Here is a 17593-nt window from a genome sequence, read left to right on the forward strand (position 1 = left end):
GGGTGGGATCTAAATGTAATAAATAAATATTTGTCCTTGCCTTACTCTAGGCAAATCCTAAGACTGTGTATTGCAGAGGGTAGAGTCCCAGCAAACAATCTGTTCCCTCACAGGCCGTGACACACGCTATATGCAAGGATCATAATGATTAAATATGCATGAATGCCTTACCTTGCCTGCTTATGAATATTTACTGCCTAGGGTATAGACAATTCTGCAGCTACCTTGCCAAAACATTCCCCACATTTTAACTCTTACAGCTTTCTTGATCTCCTGTGTTAATATATGCTTTTCATCAATTTAATCTCATTAGCCATGGTTCAATCTGCCAGCACTTCTCTTCCTTCTGCAGGTGTTTTTCCTTAGTAATATAAGTCCTTTCTACCATACAGCTGTAAACTTTCATTGTAGCAGTTCAGTGCCCCTTCTCATCTTCTCAGTAATATGGGTGCAGGTATTTTAGTCCAACTTTGAGAATCAAGCCTTTTAAAAGATGCATTTTCAGGAACTGGATCAATCCTTTGTCAGATGCGTACCTAGGGTCCCTTGTGCTGTTGGCAAAGAGTTATACAGATCTCTCCCCCCCCCCCGCATAACATTTCTTGCATTTAATCTTACCACTACAGTGGCGTCACGTGACCACACATATATATGTCATACAATCCATTGTCTCCAGCTGTCTGCCTTTGTACTGCCTTGCAATTTCTCCTACTGCTCAGCTCCCACTCTTGTCTAAACTCATAACCTTATATATATAACTGGAGACAGATTTCTGGGGTGATTTTGCACCCCTTCTTGGACCTGGGCCCCCAGTGGGGTCTGGTTTTGCCATCCCCTAACTGCGCCTCTGTCCTCTGCCAATATTGCATCAATAAAAGCTGGGAGAAGCTGACAGCAGAGTCTCAGATGCAAGTCATCATAGAGTGGTTGCAGCAGGAGTCAGTGTCTTTCTTTGCACTTAACATTTTCAAAGCAATATGTCTCATTGTCTCTTTAAGTGGAAAACGTAGTTGGAGAGCTTTCATTTTGCTATATCATGGCATAAAGGCTACAGTTATCGTTATTTGCATGGATCTTCTGAACTTGGTATTCTTTTAATCTTCCTGTTCACAAAAGCAAAACAAACAAACAAACAAACAAACAAATCAACCCTGTGAACCCAATCTTTTCCATCATTAGTTCCAATCTCATTTGCATTGCAGACTAATGGTGTGGTGGTCATATATGTATTAAACAAAGATAGTTCTGTCCCTGCCTCTGACAAAAGACCTCTAGAAACTAAAGGACAAGCCTGCCAATTTCAGGTTTGCATACATGAATAATACACTAAATAGGAATGCTTATATTTTCCGGTCTCTGATCATCATTTCCTAAAATCCTCTTTTCCAGCTTCCTTCTCAGTGATGGCCTATTTTCCAGCAGTATCTACCTGAAGCTGGCTTGCATTTTAAGCAGTTGAGCCATGTCACTGGTTTTACATCATTAATGGGATTCAAGGAGTCTTCGGCAGACTTGTCAGGTTTCGTTGTCATATTCACAGAGATTAGGAATGGATCATGTGAACCTTTAAGTAAATGCTCATTTCTTCCCAAGAGCTGTAATCCACTACACGGTCCCGATGGGAGGCCACGTGTTCTAGTTCCTTAACGTCCCTGCCTAGAATTCATTCCGATTGTCAAGAAAATATGTGGGCAAAAGCTTTCAACAGGAGCAGCCAATGTGATGCATTCCATGTATTGATAGATTACTTCTCCTGTCATCCCCAACCGCTGGTCAAGCAGGCTGAGGCTGCTGGAGTTTGGAATTGGACAACATCTGGAAGGCACCATGTTGGCAGCTGCTTTGCACATTATTACATTTCACACAGGGACGCGGGTGATGCTGTGGGTAAAACCCCAGTGCCTAGGACTTGCCGATCGCATGGTCGGCGGTTCGAATCCCCATGGCAGGGTGAGCTCCCGTCGTTTGGTCCCAGCTCCTGCCCACCTAGTTCGAAAGCACCCCCAAGTGCAAGTAGATAAATAGGTACCGCTTTATAGTGGGAAGGTAACGGCATTTCCATGCGCTGCGCTGGTGCTGGCTCACCAGATCAGCTTCGTCACGCTGGCCATGTGACCCGGAAGTGTCTTCGGACAGCACTGGCTCCCGGCCTCTTAAGCGAGATGAGCACGCAACCCCAGAGTCGGACACGACTGGCCCGTACGGGCAGGGGTACCTTTACCTTTACATTTCACACATTTCATTTCATTAAACTAAATGAAATAAACAGGACATATATGTGCATGGCTATCATAGCACTTTCACAAAAGTTACAGCGCAGGTCAGTCCGATGTATATTACAAGAGGGGCATCTGAATATATGCCAAATATCTGAAATTCAGTGAAGCCAGTGAAACAAACTGGGCAATACCAAAAATTAAAATCCAGAAGATGAAGATTCTGAATAACTTTGTACATTTGGACTTATACAATTTTCCTTCATAGAAGTCTCTGGCAGTGGTTCTCAAACTCCCCCCCCCCCCCCCCGGGGCACACTTTCAGAATAAAAGAAGAAGAAACAACTCATAGCACTGCTTAATTTAGAACACGGAACACAACTATTTTGTAATACGATCATAGGACATCCAGAAAGTATACTATAAAACAATGCAGCTACATAAGAACATGAATCCTTCCCAAAAACTAACTATAAATGAGCCTCTTATATATGTACCTTAAATATGTATTCAAACTCAATGAGAGGTGTGAGCTTGCTTTTGCTCATCATTTCCTCATCAACACAAAAAGTCTCTTTTCTTATCTTTCATATTTGTCAGAGTTGAAAATCCCTGTTCACAACAATATGCCACGGAGAACTGCAGAACAATAGTCAATGCTCTTGAAAAGAGGCATAGATACTGCTTCTGATTGTATAGCCAAAAAGAGTTCAGTGGCATACTCCCGTGTTTCATTTTCAAGGTGCAATCACTCAAAATGCAGAACATTTCCTCCTCCTCATTCAATGTCAGTCCTGAACAGCTGCAATTCGCAATGGGGTCCCTAACCCAGTCAAAATTTTATGTAGACAACAATTAGAAGTAATGATCACTCTTTCCTACTAGTGTTGCAATATGTTCCTGTATGAGGCCATACAATTCATTGCTCGTCTTAAAACTTTTTACCAGTGGGAACATTTCAAGGTTATGTTGCATCGCTCTTCTACACCAGAGCTGAAGCTTTTTAAAAATGCAGTTTGTCTCATAGCTGTCAACCTTCCCCTTTTTTGTGGGAAATTCCCTTATTCCAGCGCCATTTCCTGCTGCTTCCCGCTGCTATCCCGGATTGTTAGATACCCCGTAGACTGTCCCCAGGACAGGTGAGGCTGCTGATCCCTTATTTTCAAATCTGAAAGTTGACAGCTATTATTTGTCTGTATCTGTGAGAATATTGTCATTGCAGCCCTGCATACTGGCAAGAGCTCATCCAACCAGGTAAAGATATTGGCCAAATATGCCAGCCATTGTCACCCAGTACAACGTATTATCTTCTTGTTCCAAAAACTCTCTTTATTTGTTCTTCAGTTCCAACATCTGATTTAAAACTTTTCCATTGGGCAGCCAGTGCACCTCAGAGTGCAGGATTGGGCATTGATACTTTGATTCCATTTCTTTGCAGAGTTGCATGTTTTTAGTGGCTTTGCTTTGATGAAATTCAGGGAGCACAGTCTGATCGAGAATCAACTTCAAATCAGCTTCAAGGGTCTTAGAGATTAATGACTGTGTAAAAAAAACAGTGAGTTGATATTACATCTGGATTTTTCTGTTTGATGAGTGCCACCAAGGCTCTCACATTGCCTGTCATACATGGCACTTCATCCGTACAAATTCCAATACAAGAATCCCAGGGAATCACACACCCCCCCCCGACACAAAAAACAACAACCCTCAGACACAGTTTAGAAAATATCTTGTCCTCTGGTGTGTTTTACTTGTTTGTTGCAAAGTAGAAATTGTGTAATTCTTTCATCATTGTGGATGAATCTGACATAGGCAAGCAACTGTGGTTTTCCACTAAAGTCAGTAGCTTCACTAACTTAAACGGCAAATTTAGAATTTTTCTTCGTTTCAGAAACAGACTTCTCAATATTAGCTGATATATAACTATTCTTCTGTGAATTATATAATCAGACAAATGAATATCCATAACTTGTCACTCAGCATCACCACCAAACAGCATTTTCACAATCAAGCTGCAGGCAGGCTTAATCAATTTTTCAGCTATTGTATGTGGTTTTGTCTGTTAAGCAATCAATTCAGCCGCTTGGTAAGATATAATTTGCATCTTATCTGAGACTTAATAGCATTTCAAAATATGACTGTTGGCATTTCTGCTCTTCCAAAGCCTTTCAAATTATTGAACATTATTGTTTGCCAGATTTCCATGTTTGACAACAAGACGTCTTTTCATCTTGTTTGGGGACATATTGGAATTGGAAAAGCTCCTCACCACAGATCAAACACATAGATCGAGGGACTTTTTAATCTCCAGTCCATGTGAAACCGAAACTCAGATAGCTACCCACATATTCTTGACTAAGCTTTTTTGGGGGGAAGGTTTGCTGGGGCCTGCAATTGGTGTCGAATTAGACGAGTCCTCTCCAGCACTCAGTTCAAACAGCGATTCTAGATTACAACTAGGATTGTCTTCAGTATCACCTGGTGCTCTTGCTCTCAGATTTCCATTTTCGGCAAAATAAATAAATAAATAATGATATTCTACTACGCTACACTGAAATGTTTAAATGTTTCTTTGATTGTCCTTGAATCTTCCCACCACACTTGCCATCCTCTCCTGCTACACCCTTTGAGAACCCCTGGTCTATGGACCAGATTTTGCAGCAAGATTTGGGATCAAGCAGTAGATTGGTCTTAGGTAGGAATGGCTAACTTGTCTCTGTCAAGGGTCGCATTCCCTTGGGGATAAATTGTCGGGGACCACACGCTGCTAGTGGACAAGTCCAAAGCCAATAGTAGGGTCACAGCCACAAGTGGATGGGATTGCAGCTTTTCTGTCTCTCACTTTCGGCCATCCCCCTCTCACTCTCTTCTCTTCCCAGCAGGCCACGGAGGGAAGGCAGTTCACTCTTGCTAGGGGCTGCTTTGATAACTTACAGAGCACTTTTAAAATTAGTGAGGGCTGCATGAAATTAGTCTGAGGGCTGCCAAATGCACACCCTGGTCTTAGGCAAACATATAAAATAGATATGAAAAACCATGACTCTGTCAAATGGATCGTCTCCTGCTGATGCATATCTGATTGAAAGTGTCTCTTCTTTATGAAGTTTAGATCTTGTATGGCCCAAACCACATTTCTCTTATGGACAAAAAGAATATGGAGAATATGTTGGTATGAGGTTTCTTCTCTCTCAAATCTATAAGTGAGGGTCATGGCTTCTGGAGCCCACCTATGGTTTTGAGGGTCCTTTGAACTTGGGAGCAGAAATATTGCTGTCCCTGTCTTCTGTCCCAGAGAAAAAAGACTTCCAAATTATTTCAATATATTCTCATATCTTGATTGATAATCATTACTATTCATTCTTCAAAGACTTGAACCTGTTACTATCTCTGCAGCTCTTTGGACTAGTTCACGTAATAAGTTTGTCTTTGAATACAAGTAGTCCTTGGTTCTCTTTGGGCACATTGCAGTTAGTAAAATATGCCCACACATTGTCCATACATGAATCAAGAAATCATTGAAATTTCTCATGTACAGTGGTACCTCGGGTTTACAGACTCCGCTAACCCAGAAATAGTACCTCAGGTTAAGAACTTTGCTTCAGGGTGAGAACAGAAATTGAGCAGCAGTGGCGCGGCAGCAGTGGGAGGCCCCATTAGCTAAAGTGGTGCTTCAGGTTAAGAACGGTTTCAGGTTAAGAATGGACCTCCGGAACGAATTAAGTTCTTAACCTGAGGTACCACTGTATATAGGGGAGAACCGTGCAATAAGCCCTGGTTGCCTCTACAAGGAGTCACCACTTTCCCATTGCCACGAACTGCATATATTGAAGCTAGTGACAAATGGGAGAAATTTCAATATCTGTTCAGCCCTTCCAAATGAGCGGTTCCAGTTGGCAGAGAATAGAAACACTGAAGGATTGAAGGCAAACTATGGTTCTAATTTGCCAATTGATTTTTTTTTTATTGCTGCAAAATAATTGCTAGTCTTTCAAGAAGAGCAAACCAAAGCAAGGGTTTGAAATGGAGCTGAGAAGATAAAAAGCGGCTGAAAATACATCAATTAGCTATTCCATTTTATTAGGAGAAAGTGTTTTATATGTAATCAATTGTTAATTTGCAACCAACACCCACTTGTATTGCTGAAACTATTTATTCCATAGCACTGTAATAGGATGAATGTTAAGTTCTATCCCCTCCAATGAGTATATGGCTCCTCTTATGCTGAAGAACAAACATTTAGAAGTGGCAGGTTTTTTTTTTATGGTGCTGTTTGTAATTTCCTCTGAGTTATTTTGTTGGTTTCAAAGTATTTTCAAGGTGCAGCCAGTATCTGAACCTGACAGCTGCTTCTTGCAGTAGAACATGCATGTCCTAAGGCAGTGTTTTTCAAAACTTTCTACCTTTTGGGAACCCATGCGCCACTCTCAGCAAAAAAACCCAAACAAGTCTGCCATGCAATCGCTGCATGTTGCAATAGACTGTAGGGCAGATAGAAAACAGTTTTTGGCTTCATATTCAACTTCGGGGGGGGGGGGAGTTCACATGCCAGCAGTGGGTGTAGTCACCTGTCCTGTTCTTACTGGGCTCCTGAGTAAACATGAAGCTTAGCAGCAGCAACACCAATGGGGCAGAAACCATAGCAGTATCCAAGGCAAGTCCAAGGTCCAAGCAAGCAGAGTCCACTGCAAAGAATCAGACAAGGTCAGAGCAGCCCATGGCCAGGTTTGTCATAGACAGGAGATCTAATAGTAGGCAAGTGACTGGGACATAGACATTGTTCCAGTAGCTCTTCCAGGCCAGCACTTGGGGAGGGGCTTGAGCTAGAGCTGCTGGAACTACCACCCAACCTCATCTGGTTCCTGTCAACACCCATCTCTCCAGAGGTTTCTCTGAGAGGAGGGTCTTACTTTTGAGACCTCTCCTCCTGGTGAATCCTTGTTTGTAGCTGGGCACTTCCTGGGTTGGCAAATAAGACTCTTGGACTCTGGGTGTGGACAGCCACATTTCAGGCTCATTCCAGGCACATCTTGATGCCTCATCCCCAGATGTAACCTGATCCAGGGCTTGGTGCAAGGTTAGCAGCACCTAGTGCACTTCTGAGGACTGCCCTTGTTGGACATAAAATCACCCCACAGTCTCACATGCACACAGATGCATACAGGCGCCAACCTCAGCTGCTAGATGCTCATCAAAATATCAGTCTGGGGAATGAGGAGGGCCTTAAACCTCTCCATCCACCCCCAAACGTTGCCTGCTTTTATGTTTATCTTTTTGCTGCTAACACAATCATAGTGAAGTCTCTGGGGTTATAAAAAAATGCAACTGGGCATTCAGAAGTCTCCCACACCACCCTGCTGCCATTGGCCCACTGCCTTAAAGGAGAAGTGCAAGCTGTTTAAAAAAGTGCTTTTGCAAAGCATGTTAAGGCAGCCTGCAGTGCTAAGCAGGATTCCTTCCCCATCAGTCAGTGCAACAGGAGGGCAATCCCGCTTGATACAGGTGTGTGAGACAGCTCTCTGCAGGGAGCTCTCTCGTGCACCTGAAGCTGCTCAATTTGGCTGAGCATGTAGTAGAGAGCAACATGCCTTTGAAAGGAAAGGGAGGACCCCCTCCCTTTAGCAGTGCCTGCTGCCTACTTTGAAGTCCTGGCTTTGGAACTCCAAAGCACCAAATCCCACCCCCCCGCCCCTGCACTGCAGAATACTAGGGCGGCAGTGCAGAACCAGGAAACATTGGTTTTGGGGCTGATGATTATGCCACAGAACCAAACAGTAATCCTACTTGCTCAAAAATAAAAATAAAAATAAAAATAAAAAAATCAGGAAGGAAACAGGGTGACAATTCCCACGCCTCTCAAATGTTTATCATGCAAAGTTTATTTTGCTTTCCTACCTGTTATTATCAAGCTTGCAAATGAATAAGCTACTTGAATACAGCTCTTAGTACTTTTATTGCTATCTAGGGTGAAATGAAATAAATAATAATAACAACAACAACGGCATTTTAATCATGTACCTTTATAGGAAATTGTGTGACTGGGATAATTGATACCAAGAGGAATAACTATAGAACATAGCTAGCAACATTCCATTACTTTAATGATTTTTACATTTTCAACTGCAGTGAAAATGGCTTTTATATTGAACAACCTTGAAATATATATTCACTGCTCTTTTCTGAACTATTACCAATTCTGACAGTAAGAGCTGTTTGACAGTGAAATGGATTCCCTCGGAAGGTGGTGAACTCTCCTCCCTTGGAGGTTTTTAAGCAGAGTTTGGATGGTCATCTGTCATGGATGCTTTACCCTCAGGGTCACTTCTAGAACTACAATTCTATGATTCTATGTCCCACTCAACATATCTTCATGCATTCTAGTCACCATGTGCATGTCTGACAGCAATTACAGATTACACACTCAGGGTAACGCATCACAGTAGGGGGCGGGGGTCAAATACCAACAGTTTGTGGAACAGAACATTTTGGGAGGCCCAGCTTTTCTGAAACTTACACCACTGTGACACCATAAGATGCAAGTTTCTTCTATTTCTTCACAACTATTAATGGTAGATAAATGAGTCCTGTTGTCATTTGCATTTAATCACTTTACATCTGAGCAGGGGAGTACCTAGGGGTTGGCCAACTTGACCCCCACCAAGGGCCCAGACAAGGGGGATGGGGCACACAAAAATTGTGCCTTTCCACTCTGGCTTGGAGTAGCAAGGAACCCACCAGTCCCTCCACATACTCTGTGAGCTGCTCCTCTGCTCCTCTGAGTGGCCGTGCAAGGCGCACAGAAATAATCCAGTTGCTTGGAGTAGCAAGGAGCCCACCAGTCCCTCCACATACTTTGTGAGCTGCTCCTCTGCTCCTCCAAGTGGCCATGCAAGGTGCACAGAAAGAATCCAGTTGCTGGTGTGGGCCACTGAAGCAGCATTGCAGGCCCCCTCTCCATTCTCCTCTCTGCTCTGCCCTCCCCAGCTGTCAACTGGCCACTTTCAGACTTCCATCTGCTGATGCGGTTCTTCTTTCTTTGACCACAGACCTAGGCTTCCAGGCAGAGCATCACAAGCCCTCTAGGTGAGCCAACAACAAGAAGAGACAGAAACTGTGATCTAACCAATCTACTCCCTTCTACCAGCTGTGTCTCTCTGTTCTCTGCCTCTGATCTGTTTGAACATGAGCCCCAATAGGGATGAATGAAATAACAGAGAAGGGTAAAGTGTCCTTTGACTGCCTAGGTCAAAAGTTGTTCCAGACACTGTTCAGGTGAAAAATGAGTAAGCGGCAGCTGCTCCCACTCACAAATATAGCATGCACACATTTAGAATTGCACACACATGGAACTAATGCAGAGAAACACAAGGACATGGGACTCATTGACAAATATGCTTCAACTTCCACCAGCAGCCCATAAGTTGTACCCTTCTCCTCCCAGCCCACTTATTAGCAACTGACAAGATGAAACAGCAAGAGAGTGGGAGGCAATTCTTGAGATACTGTAGACTCAAACTTTTACAGCTTTAACAGTCCCAACAACAAGGACCTTGAACTGAACCTGGAAGCAAGTTAAGCAACGAATGTAGCTGGAACAAGGTTTGTGTAGCATGATCTGATCACCTGGCTCCCGTCAAAACCCTTACTGCCACATTTTGCATCAATAGAAGCTTCTGGGTTGCCTTTAAGGGGAACTCCATCTATAGTGCTTTACAGTGGTCTAACCTTAAATTGAGCAGAGTGCAAGGTTGGCTAATGTGTTGCCTCCAGAGTTTGTTGAACTCCAGCTCTCATTATTCTTGGCTATTGGCCATGCTCGCTTGGGCTGATAGGAGATGGTGTCCAGCACATCTGGAAGACACTACATTGACTAGGCTAGAACATGAATCTCTAACCTAGACATGCTGGTTATCTCTCTCTCTCTCTCTCTCTCATCTATCTATCTATCTATCTATCTCTATCTATCTATCTATCTATCATCTATCATCTATCATCTTTCTATATCAGTATTCAGTCATGTGAGCCTCTGTCCACCAATAGTGGTACAACCCAGACTATAAGTTTACTATTTCAGTAAGAATTAGGCCTTCACAGTCCATGTAACAGTCAGGTAAAGCAAACTGCTGGTATCACCATATGATGAGGGACTAAGAGACTCGTGTCTATCCTAGTCCACCTGGTGAGTTTTTAAGAAAATATGACATTTGAACCTCACTCTTAAGTCACTACTTACTCTCAGTTTAGATCTTATTATGAAATTGTTCAGTCTTACTAACGCTGTTCTTCTCCGCTAACATGATGAAATATGACCTTAGTTTCCACCTTGTCCTTAGTCTGTGAGCAGTGTGGCATATGTATCATTGTTGAGTTCCTTCAGACCAGTTAATTCTATTAATTATTCAGTGTTTAATCATTCAATTAAATGCATCATTGTCCTCATCTAGAGGGCAAAACATAGAATATTATCCAGTTCAATTAGCATCCCAGAATATTCCTTGATAAAGGGTTTGTTGTTGTTTTTGAAGGATAAGATTTAAAGAATATATAGGCAGAAGGTTCCAAGAATATCCCCACACTTTGTACCACATAGTCATTATTTGGTAGAGCAATTATCTACTTCATTTGCTAAGGCCTTTATTGAATTTCAGAGTTCCACATTCCACACTGTTGTCTCTGGGACACTTACCAGTGGGGGCAAGCCCAGAAGTGGATTAAGAAGTTGTTTCTTCCTGCTACTGTGGAACTAGATAAAGGGAAGGTTCGGTGAACTATAGTTACCGTAGAGGTATTGCACCATCACAAGAGGGAGGTCAAATGGTCATGAGCTGGCCTCTTGGGATGTGGCCTTCACTGCAAGAAACATGTTCTTAAATACAAAGCTTGGAGGATAACCCTTGGGAGCTCTTTCTGTATTCTGGCTGTTCTAACGCAATTCAGCACAGAAAAGCAGCTCAAAAGTACATTGATTGAATTATTAATGTTTACTTGATGCAGCCCATTGAATAATTAGGAAAGGAATGCTTTGCTTATTTTCAGGGATACTGTCAGATTTTTTTTAACTGTGCGCTAGTACAGTGAAGAGCCCATTAGTAGAGAAAGATGAGAGAGCATGTTTGTTGCCCTGATAGCTTTTCAGTCAAGCATCTCCAGGGCTGAATTGGAATACCTAGTTAACACAAGCACTTGGCAGGAATTAACTCCTTCAAGCCAAAATTCCTGCTGATGGGCATTGCTTCCATCCAGGTCCCAGCAGAAGGGGAGAAGAAGGGCAATATGGAACCTGGTTGCTGCATTGGAGACAGGTGATCTAGAGAAGGGGTGGGCAATCCATGACCCTCCAGATGCTGCCAGACCTCACCTCCCACCACCCCTGATCAAAGAGTGTGCTGCTTTGGGCTGATTGATATTGGGACTCCAACAATAACTGGAAGGCACCAGGTTCTTCTCCCTTGAACCTCAACCCTACTATGGCAAGCTTCCAGTTTCCAGTAGTTACTGCACATATACCTTTACTGTTAAAGTAGCTACATACAAATATGAGTCTTCTTCTGCCATTAATAACTGTGAAGAAGAAAGAATTTCAATGGGTGCAGCATCTCCCCCTGCCTTACATTACAAAAAATGCACCTACTCCAATTCCCTCTTTCAAAGAACAGTTGACAATTCAGGGTGATATCTAATATTAGTCATAAGCTGAGCATACCCACTGCAATAAAGAGGTCTGCACTGAGCATTACTCAGTTGGATATCAGCCACATAGCACAGGCCTTCCATGCATTTAGTCACCAGTTTGTGCATCATTTTGTAAGTGCAACTGCCTCCACCTCTGTAAACTTGCCTTCTTAGTACAGCCTCCAGCCATGTACTCCTTTCCAATGAGCGTATACACTCTCACCTGGAGAGCTCACCAAATGGCTCATCTTCCAGAGGATTTTTTTCTTTACCTGTAGGCCCATCTACTGGGAAGAAGCATGGAGGGAGCATAATAGTAACAACAGACTTCTAACTGCTTTCCATGATCTTTCATTGCACCGTAATCCATCTCTATATCTGGTTAATCCGCCACATCTCTTTTGGCTGCATACTTAATGTGAAATAATGCTGGAGAAGTCCACATTTGGCCCACGTTGCCTTTGAGCAGAGTGTTTGAATCCTGTTCCATTGCTGCCTGCCCTCCTCATTTCTTTCATAGCTACGTAGTGGGATCTCCTTTTGGTGTCCACACAAGCCATCTGTGGAGTAATAGTCCTTTTGTGCAGGGATTGCTAACATCAATGTGCCTATTTGCTCCAGTGACCTCCTAAGTGGGAAACAACTGTGAGGCCTCTGGCAATGACTTCCACCTGTGTCTGCCACATAAAGTCTATGGCTAGCAATACCCTCAGCACATTTTTGATAGATAATGGCCTGAGCACTTAGGTCCAGATCATGGCCTCAGACATTGGTTTCATGCAGATGCTAAGACCTGTTTGTGTCAACTGAGAAGTAGCTCTGCAATGAGAGATGTCTCCTTAATTTGGTTCTCAAAAATATGCCCTATTTACAATTTGGTTTAAAAATAACCAAGCACTTGACAGATATTTTCTAGACTGCTGCCACAACAAAAATGTGTTTCATGCCTGTAAAGCAACAATGTCAAAGCAGTATTGTCGCTTCTGTTATTTGTTATCAGCATAATAGCAAAAGAACTCCTTTGGAACAAATAGAATATAATATGCATTTCCAGAGTTTTTTTATGGTTATAAATTGCCATTCTGTGCTGGAGTCACTTGCAGTCATTAGCAAATAATGACAATATAATGATAATCTTCAATGCTCATGAATCTCGCACCAACCTTTCTGCTGAGCTTATAATTAAGATGTCAGAATTAATTTGTCTTGGAAAGCTGAGGCTTTTTTTGTTTTTAAGAGGGGGGGGGGCAAGATTGATTCCAGCTTCATGTACAGATAACAGTCTGACTCTTCTGCATTGGCTGCAAGGATTCTCCATAGTGTGAAGAACAGTGCACTGGAGTGGAAATGAAGCTCTCTTCTCTACATTGATAGATGTAGATGTCAATTTTTGTAAGTATAAGACGTAAGGAAGAAAATAAATCTGCTTTGCTTAAAAAGAAAACATACTTTTGCAAGCAGATAATCAGGGATACCAAGAAGCTTCCTGCTTCATCAGCGGATGCATATGTTTGTGGCAGGGTAATGCTGTATTGTCTCCTGGGTTTAGTCTTCTGTAAATAATTCCATGTCCTATATTTCTTTCTCTCTAAGATACACGCTACTGTACAGAATATTGAGAATGAATAAGAGAATCTAGGTTCTGAACATATACAACAAAAATCAGAATAACACCAACAGAAATACCCAAGCTCCGTGCTTAACTATCCTAGCTGCTTATGCCTGGCTTCTTAACTGACCAGTTTTACAATCCATCTTCTGTAATTTTATTATGGTTGATTCTTAGGTATTGCAGATGAGCTCATCCATCAAACCAATTGCCTTGAAAATTAAACCTTTTTAAAGTGCTGCTTTACAATTTGCAAAATATATCAGAATGTGGCAGTGGGTATTATGGGACAAGTAAACTTCACTTAGCTTGTATTGCCCAATATAAAGAAGTTGATTGTTAAATGGGAAGGCTGTGAGGCAGCTTGGGTGAGATTATTTGATTGCAAAAATCTCAAAAAATAGGAGTGATTAATTCAGAGGAGGGAGAAGTTGTTCCACTTTCTATCAATTCAGTGTTCATCTTATTTTGAAAAAACCGAGAAATTCTGTGACTCTCAGATGGCTACCTGAATTGCTGCACATATAAATTCCTTACCCATTGCCTGGTTGTATGCACCCATCACAACCATCAAATATAAATTAAAATTTTTGTCTCTCACTCTTATCTTCACCCCCTTTTTTGTCATAAAACAACAACATAGTTCCCCTCCCCCCCCACAAGTCACATATGTAGGCTTAAAAATTTAACAGCTGCACATGCTGCACATGGGAGAGTTGGCATATGCAGGAATTCATAGTGGGCATCAGGAACCTAGTGGTCATATAAATCAGACAAAAGTCAATTTTGTTGGAGGCTGTGGTCCAAATGGAAAGCAGATCGCACACTTTGTATAGACAGCACAATATTCCAACTTCCCAATGTTTGTTACCTGTTAAATTTCAAATATTATGTGATTATTCAAATGGTCTAAAAGCCACTTCTGGAAAACCAGCAGAATCTAGTGGAAGCTTAGTGCTCATGTCCCTGTTATTTGCTTCCAGGAAAAAAAACCTGTTAACAATTCAGTTAACTTAGAAAATCATAGGCGTTTTGCATTGTAATTTCACATGACCAAATTTGGGGTGGTATTCTTCCATAAAGCTTTCCCCCCACTATTTAAAATTTAGAATGGTGATCAAAGGGCCACAGTTCTATAACTGCAGGTAATGCAGTGTAAAAGGAATCTTCGAATTCTTATGTTTTACTGTTAATCTGCTTTATTGTAGGTACTTTAAATTTGTTTTTAGTTCTGTTGTATGCTGCCCTGAGAAGTTGTTTTTACAGAGTCTCAAAGATGTGCTCTCCCAAGCCCACATTCTCAGCATGTTCACATTCTTCTCTCAGTGACATCTATGATGACTTGGTCGTGTCCACAGAATGGAAGATGGCAGGGTCTCCAAGGACGTGCTCTACGGGTAGCTGGCTTCCGGCACCAGGCCCATGGGCAGACCGACTCTGTGTTACAAAGATGTCTGCAAATGAGACACGAGGGCTTGCAACATCAAACCCACCATGTGGGAATGTCTTGTGGATGACCTCAGTGCCTGGAGACCGAAAGTCAGGTTTGACTTCACCCCCGAAGGTGCATTCTTCCATTGTCTCCTGAGAAAGACTGATGCCACCACCACCACCAACTCTTTAAAAATATAATGGGGTAGATTACCTGTAAGTGAGACTTTCTCTCTCTCCAGCTTCTAAATACTGGCTTAGCTTTCCTTCTGTTTCATTAATTTATTCCTTACAAATAATGATGCTTGCTTTTTTGAAATACACATCATTGTCATTATGACACCTCTTTCATGTTACTTTTGAAAACACACTTTCCATTGCACGTCATGGTCTCTAACAAAAAAACACCACAGTCCACATTGTCACAGATGTGGCTGTCAACCATTTTTCTCCAGATGGAACTACACTGGCCCTATAAAACTCAGCATTATCAAGCTTAAAACACATTATTCCCTCTAGTGGATTCCAAATGCTGAAAAGCTTGTAGCAAAATTAATTAAAACAAATTATGTTTGTGGAGTAGTCAAGGATGTATACTCTCCCACCCACCCCCTTTAACAGTCAACTCGCACTTAGAGATGATTCATATCTTTCCCCATTGCAGCCATATGTCTGGAGCACAACTCATTAGTACCATATGGCCAGGGGCTCCTATCGTTATAGCTGGTAACTGAGCAACATTGGGATTCAGAGCTGGGCACAATCAGGTGATACACCATCCGGATTTCTGGGTGATGCTTGTGTGAGTAAAGGTTCCCACACAGTCAATATGACCATGTGGTTAAGCTTCAGTCACTCCATAATTGCAATCATGTGGTTGAATTGATGTCTCCCTCCCCTCCTGCAAATTAGCTTCCTTTCTTGAGCAATAAAGAAACACCATACTTTAAAAGTTCCTGTTGTATGTGTCATTCAGGAATTCCTGTCCATATATATATTTTTACCTCCGGCCCATTCTGAGATTTGAACCTCTGATTCAAATACTGAGCTCTGCAACAATTCTTACTTTAGCGTTACTGGAAAGCAGAACAGCTTCCTTTTAGAACTGCTTAAATGTTGCAAGAATAAGATTTCAGAGGAACTTTACTGTGTGTTCTTTTTTAAAAAAAATACTTAATATCACAGAGTTCAAGATACCATTGTCTCTCTGGTTTCATGAGGTGTGCTAGGATTACCACAGCTAGGAGTCCAGGCACCTACTCAGGTTTTGTGTTTCCTTTGGAAATGAGACACAGCAGAGACTGTGGTATCTTTATGATATATGGTTTATTTACACAAATATACAACCTGAACCTAGGATGGAGGTTCATGGCCACACTCATGGATTCAAACTGACAGTCCACATTGTTCTGACAAGCTACCCCCCACCATAGCTGTCAAGTGTCCCTTATTTGAAGGGACAGTCCCTTATTCCAGCACCATGTCCTGCTGCTGTCCCTTATTGATGGATGTCCCTTAAATGTCCCTTGAATTTCAAAGGAAGCAGCTCCTCTCCCTCCCTCCCTGCCAGCCAGGGAGGAGGGAGGCTCCAACTGTGTTGCTTGGCTGTGTTGCTCACCCAGTAAGAAGTCTAAGAACGACTGGGGGTTGGAGCTTGCATGCCTTGTGTGTGGCTAGTTAATGCAAGCTGAGGGGGTTTTCAAATTCTGGACGCCATTTTGTTGCACGTGCTGCTGCAAACTTTGCAGTGCAAAGCCAGGTCGGGGAGCCATCTTAAGTTGAGGCTGCATAGGCCTTGTGGTGCATGTGATTCAGATTCTATTCAGTTGAACCTCTGGTTATAAAGTTGGTTGGACAGTGTTGTCGAAGCTACCCAGCATGAGTTTGACCAGACTGCAGGTGGACAGGAAGACTGGAGTGCCTAGAACAGGTGAGGCTGCAGGTCCCTTATTTTGGCTGCTGGTCCCTTATTTTCAAGGCTGCTGGTCCCTTATTTTCAAATCTGTAAGTTGACAGCTATGCCCCCCACCCCTGAAAACTCTACTACTGGCCTTTCTTCTACTTAACTCTGACCTCAGGGAGGGCTTCACCCATTTCCTGTCACAGCTAAAATGACCACTGTTTCTTTAATGCGAATACAGCTGGGTCAGCATGACTCAGCGGCCTGCAGCAGGTTGTATATATAAAGTGAGAAATGTTAGTTTGTGCTGAGGCTGGTGTTTGGGTTGGTTGGTTGGTTGGTTGGTTGGTTGGTTGGTTGGTTAGTTAGTTAGTTAGTTAGTTAGTTAGTTAGTTAGTTAGTTAGTTAGTGTTGGTGTGTATAGTTGTTCAGTCGCTTTTGCACAAAGACTTTTAAGAATAAAACTCCGCAAGGATATTCTCGTGGACTCTTTTGTGCCGCAAAGGGTCCGAGGACCAGGCTGAGGAGACAAAGGGAGGTCAGAACCCTTTCCTTCTTTTTTTGCTTTTTACAAACATTGACATTTCCCAGCTGGTACAGCCTTAGCTTTGCTGATTGCTTTCTTAATTGGCCATCACCCATCCCTTTTGTGTTATTTTAATGGCTCATCTCTCAGCTGATTACTACATCAGGAAGCCAGACTGGCTGATATTTTAACATGCAAGATTCTACCTCTGGCACCCAGAAATTAGAAGCAGAGTCCAGAAA

The 17593-nt window shown here is 42.4% G+C and overlaps 1 long non-coding RNA gene across 1 annotated transcript in view; it reads left to right on the forward strand.

The window, feature by feature from the left end:
• Positions 1–16335, forward strand: part of LOC309343497 — a 42685-nt gene extending 26350 nt beyond the window's left edge. The window contains exons 2-3 of the long non-coding RNA XR_014157313.1: positions 13125–13277; positions 14821–16335. This is a non-coding gene — a long non-coding RNA (uncharacterized lncRNA). The remainder of the gene's footprint in view (positions 1–13124; positions 13278–14820) is intronic.
• The last annotated feature ends 1258 nt before the right edge of the window (positions 16336–17593 follow it).

Source organism: Podarcis erhardii (assembly GCF_964252035.2).
Source record: "Podarcis erhardii genome assembly, chromosome: 6".
NCBI classification, from domain to species: domain Eukaryota; kingdom Metazoa; phylum Chordata; class Lepidosauria; order Squamata; family Lacertidae; genus Podarcis; species Podarcis erhardii.